This window comes from Tupaia chinensis, unplaced genomic scaffold (assembly GCF_000334495.1).
Source record: "Tupaia chinensis unplaced genomic scaffold, TupChi_1.0 Scaffold139733_1, whole genome shotgun sequence".
Classification (NCBI taxonomy): Eukaryota; Metazoa; Chordata; class Mammalia; order Scandentia; family Tupaiidae; genus Tupaia; species Tupaia belangeri.
The window spans coordinates 1,560,777-1,568,359 of NW_006199613.1; the positions used below are offsets into that span (position 1 = coordinate 1,560,777).

At 55.5% G+C, this 7,583-nt stretch overlaps 1 protein-coding gene across 1 annotated transcript in view; it reads right to left on the reverse strand.

Annotated features, from left to right (window-relative positions):
- The window catches only part of KIAA1549L (KIAA1549 like), a 94,536-nt gene that overhangs the window by 25,735 nt on the left and 61,218 nt on the right, over positions 1-7,583 (reverse strand).

Below are 7,583 nucleotides of genomic sequence, written 5' to 3' on the forward strand. Positions count from 1 at the left end.
GGAGTCCAGTGCCGTAAACCGCCACGCCACCTGCCGGCCCCAGGAAGGAAAAAAACTCTTAAAGAAGAGGTTGAGGTGAACTGGTTTATGTCTCACATTAAACACTAAAAAAAGAAGCCACCAACCGCAGTGTCCCTCCAGCGGTGGGCACTGTGACAGCCTCAGCGGCCAGCACCTCCTCTCCTGTCCCAGCCACTGGCCTACCTGCACCCGGATGGCCTGACCCAGTTAAACCATCAGTTCACCTGCCCCACCCCAGACATCGATACAGGGGTCGACACGAGGGTGGGCGCTTGTCCTGTGGGGACTCAGAGTGAAACACGTAAACAGTGCTTCAAGGTCGGGAAAAGAGAAATTCTCTTGCATCGGTTAATGCAGGATGTAGATGTGAGGGCTGGGCCTGCTGCAGCCATTTCTTACCAGAGAGGGCCAACCCGTGGCCAAAGCCGACACGGAGGGGAGCGCAGCAGCGTACATGAGGCGGGGAGGGCCCAGTCTGAGCAGGCGCGGACTTACGACACTGGCACGTTCCCTGAGGTTCGCAGACAGCTTGGGCTGGGTTGGGTTTTCTGTCGCTTTAGCCAAAGCATCCTCTCCGATGACTGTCATACGGACTGCAGCGACCTGCATTTGTCTGCAGCTTCGAGAACCAGGCCTGTCAGTGTTCACGGGATCGGAGCTATGATCCCACCCCACTTTTAAGTCGCAGCTCAGGAGTCACCTCTGCTGGTGAACCCTTAGTTCGTTTGCTCAGTAAACAGACCACATCCCCACCCGGTCTTCCAGTGCTGAGGTTTTGGCGATGAATAAAACATGACTCCTGTCCTTGAGGAGGCAAACAGGACAGATAGCGGCGGGTCCGGGCTTTGCTGGGTGGACTCCCACTGCTTCTGGACACCGGAGCCCCCACCGCGGTAGCTGTGGCCCGGGGCGGGGAGGTCCTGGGAGGGGATGTTTAAACCAGGTCCCCAAAGCACCGCCAGGCTGGTGGCCCTTGACCTGGCGCGGGCTTGGCCCAGGGCATGTATTCAGCTGCCACAGAGGGAGCGGCTCCTGGCAGCTCGCGGCAGGGCCAGGCTGTGCTGAGCATGCGCAGGGCATAGGCAGCCCTCCACACAAGGACTGCGTGGCCCCAGATGCCGGGAGGGAGGAGCCGTGCCAGGACGCAGCAGGGACGGCCTCTGCAGGCACGGGGTGTGAAACCGCAGGGCAGCATGGGGAGGGCGTCTGGGTTGGTGGAAGTGCTGCACGTCACTGCCAGGGCCGCCGTGTGCTCAGGACATGTGGACAGGTCCCTCACTGCTGAGCACGCCTCTAGCTCCAGCTCAGACGTGGGCTTCCCTGGGGCTGCCCTTGGCTGAGGGCAGCTCCGCCCAAGGACACCCCTGCCGCTCCCACCTGGTCGCTTTGCCCTCTGCAGCGCCCTCTGTGCTCCAAGCTCCCCCGGAGGCCGGCTGAGGCCTTGGCGTGTCTGCACCAGGCCCAGTTTCCACCCTCCCCGACAGGTGTTTGGACAGGGCACCAGGGCATCTGTGTCCTTGGCCTGTCTGCCCAGAGACACTGAGGTCTCCGAGCTGAGGAGCGGCTGGGTGGGGAGGAGCCGGGAGTGGGAGGAGGCAGGCCCGGAGCCGTGGGGAGAGGAGCAGACGGCTCGTGGGCCCTCCCATAGGAGGGGGAGGTTGGTCTCCTGCCAGTGGCAGGCTGCCCACCTGGGGGGAGGCCCGGCCCCAGGTGAGGTCACCTGGCCATCCTGAAAGGCCTCCTGCTCCTCCCAAACCTGCCAGCCACAAGGTGCAGCAGCGACGCCGCAGCCTGTGATGCCGAAGCCACACGGTGGGTCCTGGGTCATGTCCTCAGGGACCCCTGTACACGGGTGTGCGCTGACCCTGTTGGCTGAGGCACAAGAACTGCAGTGTGGAGACCCGTTGAGGTGCTCTCTCTCTCTCTCTCTGTCTCTCTCATGGAAGAAATAAACTAAGTATACACACACATATATAAATAAGAGAATCTTGCCACCTACTCCCCACCTGATGAGCAGCTTCCATCTCTGTGGAAAGTGTCTTTCTGGGCAGTACCAGCCAGAGGGGTCTGGGCTTCACTCACAGGCCACTCACACCGCCAAACACTCGCTCTGCCTCGGACCCTCCGGCAGCCTGCCTCCCCACTGGCAGCGACTTCTCCTGGCTTGGCCCCGGCAGCAGGCCGGGGCGGGGCTGCCAGCTGGAGGCAGCTGGAGCGGGGGGGGGGAGAATCCCAGGCTGTGGTGGGGTCTGTGCACGCCTAGTTCAGGAGCAGCTGCAGGTTGTTTCCAGAGCGATGGACACGACCCTCGAATGCAGGCACGGGTCGGCTGTGCCAGTGACCAGAGCCCGCCACCTGGCAGCACTGGGTATTCCCATGCTTGGTCAGAGCCCGCGGTGTTACAGGGACCAGGGTGGGAAGTGGTGGGAGAGAGACCAGCTGATGACAGGCCTCGTGGCCACGGTATGGCAGCAACTCTAGTGTTCCGCAGCACTGGAAGTCACATGACAACCACGGTTCAGACCCCAGGTTAACCTGAGAACATGCCGGCAAGTGTGTGCAGGTCCCCAAGTTCTGGGATAGAGGGCTGGGGAAGGGGCTGCACTGTGATGGGACCTGCTGAGGTCCCCCCCACTCCATCTCTCCCGTGCACGCACTCTCTACCACAAACAGTAAGACAGAAAGAGGAACAGGATCACGAACACAGGCCGGCCTGAAACACGCCAGGCACGCGTGCAAGTGCCTCATTCCCAGTGGGCTGGAGGCCCGAGGAGGGGCACCGTGGCATGACCAGACCCTGTGGAGGGTGCTCATCTGTCTCTCTCATGTGTGCGCACATATGTAATATTTATAAATAAAGACGGCTCGATGTTTCTGTGTCCTGCAGCTGGCTTTTGCCCAATGCCCCTTCGGTAGATTCGCAGATACCTTCCCATTTATGTCCCTCTGGTTTTCCGGGACATCAGGTCATGGTGCGAATGTGTCCCCAAAGTCCAAGTACTGGAAACCCAATCCCAATGAATAGTGCTGGGAAGTGGAGCCAGGGAGGGGTGATTGGTCAGTCCTAGTAAGAGCACCGATTGCTACGGCTCACTCAGCGTGGTGAACTACTGCACATGCGGGTCCCGGCACGGTGAGCTACCGCACACGCGGGTCCCCGCACGGGGAGCTACCGCATACACGGGTCTCAGCAGGGTTAGCTACCGCACACGCGGGTCCCCGCACAGTGGGCTACCGCACACGCGGGTCCCCGCATGGTGGGCTACCACACACACGGGTCTCAGCAGGGTTAGCTACCGCATGCACGGGTCTCAGCAGGGTTAGCTACCGCACATGTGAGTCCCAGCGTGGTGAGCTACTGCATACACGGGTCTCGGCATGTCAGGACCTCAGCCTTGGACTTCCTAGCCTCCAACCATGAGTTGAATAGATGGTCCCACCTGTGGTGTCCTGTTAGAGCAGCCGGTAATGACTGATCGCCCTTCGCAACGTCTCCTTGAAGCCTGCCCAGCGGAGAGCGAAGGCTGCGATGGCCGCTGCAGCCCCTCAGCTGCTGCTTCTAAGATGCTGCGCAGGCCTCCGCACCCGGCCTCCGCGCCCGGCCTCCGCCCCTACCAATGCCTGCGTGCAGGGTCTGCGCCATCGGCCTGTTGGGAAGGGTCGCCCAGGACCTCCTGTGTGTGACACTGTGGGCAGGTGTTGGGGGAAAGCTGAGAATGGCTGTGAAGGTCCCCATGGCGTCAGCCTTCACTGTCAAGGCTGTCATTCAACGGTGCATCTCGGAGTCTGCCTCGAAGCCAAGGCCATGGCAGACTCTGCTCCTGCTGCAGCTTCGCACTCCAATATCAGATCGAGGCTGACCAGGTACACCCTTATTTCTGGAGAAGGATTTGATTATGACCTGCCCTTTGGTGGCAAAGTCTGATTCAGATGGGCAAATGGGGAGAATAATTTGGCCGATACAGAAAAAGTCACTTAGGCCTTCATTCTTAGAGTCACAGTGGGGACCCTCCTCCCGGCCCCTCTGGCCACCGCTTCATTATTTTCTACGTGACTTTCATTCAGAAAACAACATTTTAAATGCTGTGAAGCAGAGAGGTTTTTGCTTTTACATATTGGGCTTTACCTACACAAGAAGTTGATGGATTTTATTCAGAATAAAGAGTGTGCACACGCGAGAGCGGGCACCCGCAGCGGCCGCCCTGCCATCTCCTTTCCCCAGCCCTGCAGCCGGCCACCGGGCCAGGCACATTCGTGGTCACCCTGTGGCTGCCAGCACCACAGCTAGGTCCCCAGCACCTGCGCCACCACAGCTGGCCAGACTTGCCTTTCTACCTCGTTTATGCTACGGGAAGAACTCGGTCAATGCCGAAGAATTTAAAGAATGGTTGGACTCCTAGGAGTGACCAGTCTCGGGCATCTTTAAAGAAGATAATGCAATATCTCGCGAGGCACGTCCTCTAAGCTAATTACTATGCAGCAGCCAGAGCCCCCGCATGCTCCACCTCCCAGCTGTGGCAGGTCAAGGGGCAGAGGATGATTCCTGTACAACAGGGTGCTCACAGACCCTTGAGCTGAACACCTCCTCCCCGTTCCCATGCCTCTTCTGCAGGACAACCTGAGCGACCCAGGGCCAGTCCTGGCTGAGGTTCGAGCCGGCCTGCACCTGCCTGCTCGTTTCGTGCTCCTTCACTGTTCTCACATCCAGCCTTTTCCTCCGAGGCTCCGGAGCAGCCAACTCCCTGTGCCTTTGCTTCCGCCATGGCAAGGTTACCAGCTGGCAGCAGTGACTGGGCATTCTGGCCTGGCCTCGACGTGCCCACGCCCAGTAGGAAGGAAGACACGTTTCCAGCTGAATGGCCAGCTCACCGCTGAGTAATGGCGTCTCGTGCCAGGAGCGCCCTGGCATGTGGGAAGCTGAGTGCTCAGAAAGGAATGGGACTCTCAGCTTTTACCCTCTTGCCAGAGGGCATGTGTGCTCACCAGAGAGAGCGAGACACCACCTCCCAGGGAGGATGGCTACACTGCAATCCATTATCCTCTACCCTCCTCTCAGGACCTTGGGTACACACAAATGCCTGGTACGATTTTCAAGCTGCTGGGTCCAGACTCGAACTGCGGCCGGCCATGTGGGAGTCCACTGCCAGCTGCTGGCTCCATCTTTTCTTTTTCTACCATATTTCCTGGTCCATTTTTTCGCTTGTGTGAGTTACCACGTAAGAATCCTCCAGAGACTGACAGCTGGCGTCTTACACAGGATCAGACAGGTAAGGACAGGCAGTGAGGAGGGCAGACACAAAGCCACGTTGCATGGTGGCTGACGGACAGGCTCTGGGGTGGCCCTTGGTTCCCCTGGGCATGCAGCGGGCAGAATGAGAGCCTTGGCCTGCCTGGCAAGCTCACAGGTCCACTGGGTAACATGACGCATGGGCCACTCTTCACAGTCAGCCTGAGAACTCAGAGAAACCCAGGCAGCAATTCCTTTCTTTCGGTCAGCAATCCAAATTCTTTCTTTTAAGAGAGGTTTTTGCTATAGGGCATGTGTGCTCACCAGAGAGACCAGAGAGAGACAGAGAGACAAAAAGCGAGAAATCACTCCCCAGGGGGATGGCCACTCCGCGATCCCTTCTCCTCCATGCTCCGCTCCAGATCTTTGGCACGCACGCACACGCACCTGGTGGGAGTTTCAAGCCACTGGGTCCAGGACTTGAACTGTGGTTGACTACGTGGGAGTCCACCGAGTCACCATTATGCCACCTACTGGTCCCAACAACCCAAATTCTTTCAACTGTTTCCTAATGAACGTTTTCTCATAAGGAAGCTTATAGTCATGTTTCTCATTTCATGGGTACTTCTCTAAGAATGTGTATATTTCCACAGACTCTCTCAGGATGAAGCCGCCTCTGCTACAGTAACCCGTGCTCGGAACACCCGTCAGGTCTGTGGGGTGATCAGCCTTGCCTAAAAATGGTCCCTCTCTTTACTCAGGTAATTCCCTGCCAGCATTCCCAGGGCACGAAGGGCTGCATGCCACGTCAGTGGTTAGAAGCCCTGCCAGATCTCTCTTTCAGATGGAAGTCTCTGGCCTTTTCCTCACAACTGTAACGCTTGTGCCTGGAATCTCCTAAGATACCTGGCAATCCCAGCCTGGGAATAAATGGACGTCTCGGGCCAGCTCCTGCGGTTACGTGCTGTGCAGAGGAAGCTGGATCCCACGTGGCAGCCAGGGTTCGAGTCCTGGTGGCTTAGGAACATACCAGGCTCGTGTGGGCATGCCCAGGATTCCGTGGGATGAAGACTGGTAGGCAAAAGGGTTGCAGCGTGACCAGGCCCCACTGGGGGACTCGCTCGCTCTCCCTCTCGCTCGCTTGCTCTCTCTCGTGCAAGCACACGTGTGTACTCTCCAATTTCAAAAGAGCCTCATGCTATCCCACTACTTGAGCAGAAGTAAAATTTCCTCAAACAAAATAAATGCCCAGGAAGAATGCTCACTCTTGATAAAGAGGAATGAATTGGAAGTTAAAAATGTCCAATCTTTAACCACAGGTAATTAAACTGGTGAATAAATTTGGTATAAGAAATATTTTTTGGGACCAGCAGTTAGCGTAATGGCTATGTTGCTGGACTCTCACATAGTCGACTGCAGTTCATGTCCCAGACCTGGTGGCTTAAAACTCACGCCGGGCACATGTGCGTGTGTGCCCAAGATCTCAAGAAGAGAATGGAGGAGAAGGGATTGCAGCGTAACCATCCCCCCTGGGGGGGTGATTTCTCACTTTCTGTCTCTCTGTCTCTCTCTGTCTGATGAGCACATGCACCCTATAGCAAAAACCTCTCCAAAAAAATTGTTTTTATGCAGAGAAAAATTTATATTGCATAATTTCACCTTGAAGTAAGAAAAAAGAGTTGCCCAAAGTATTGGAATTTTATCAAACTAAACCATCAAACTATTTTATGAAAAAAGAAAAAGAAACTAAATATAAGTGAATTACTACCAACATAAACATCAAATTTAAATTAAGGAAGAAATTAGAAATTCAAATTGGGTACAATCTCTCTGTTTTTACTAGGACCATCTAACAAGCCCATTTTAGTGGGCAGACAGACAATGACTAGTCCAGAGGAGAAAATATTCTCGCTCTCAGATTAGCATGATATAGTTAAGAAAGCAAGGGAAAACAAAGCAAAATAAGACATTAACAAACACGAAAATGGAAAATTATCTGTAATATCTTTGACTGGACTAATATGCAATGTATTCATGCTGAGAAAATTAATTTTGTGTGTTGTAAAGATTAACAGTAATTAAATGTAAAAAAAAAAAAAAGAAATATAATTTTAAAAAGTTTATTCAGGAGGGACTAGCAGATGGCATAGCAGTTTTGTCCCATAGAGCTGACCGCAGTTTGAGTCCTGGGCCTGTTGGCTTGAAAACCACAGTGGACACATGTGTGTGTGCCCAAGATCCCAGGAGGAGAGTGGAGCAGGGATTGCAGCGTGGCCATTCCCCTGGGGGTGATTCCTCACTTTCCCTCTTACTGTCTCTGTCTCTCTCTCCCCAG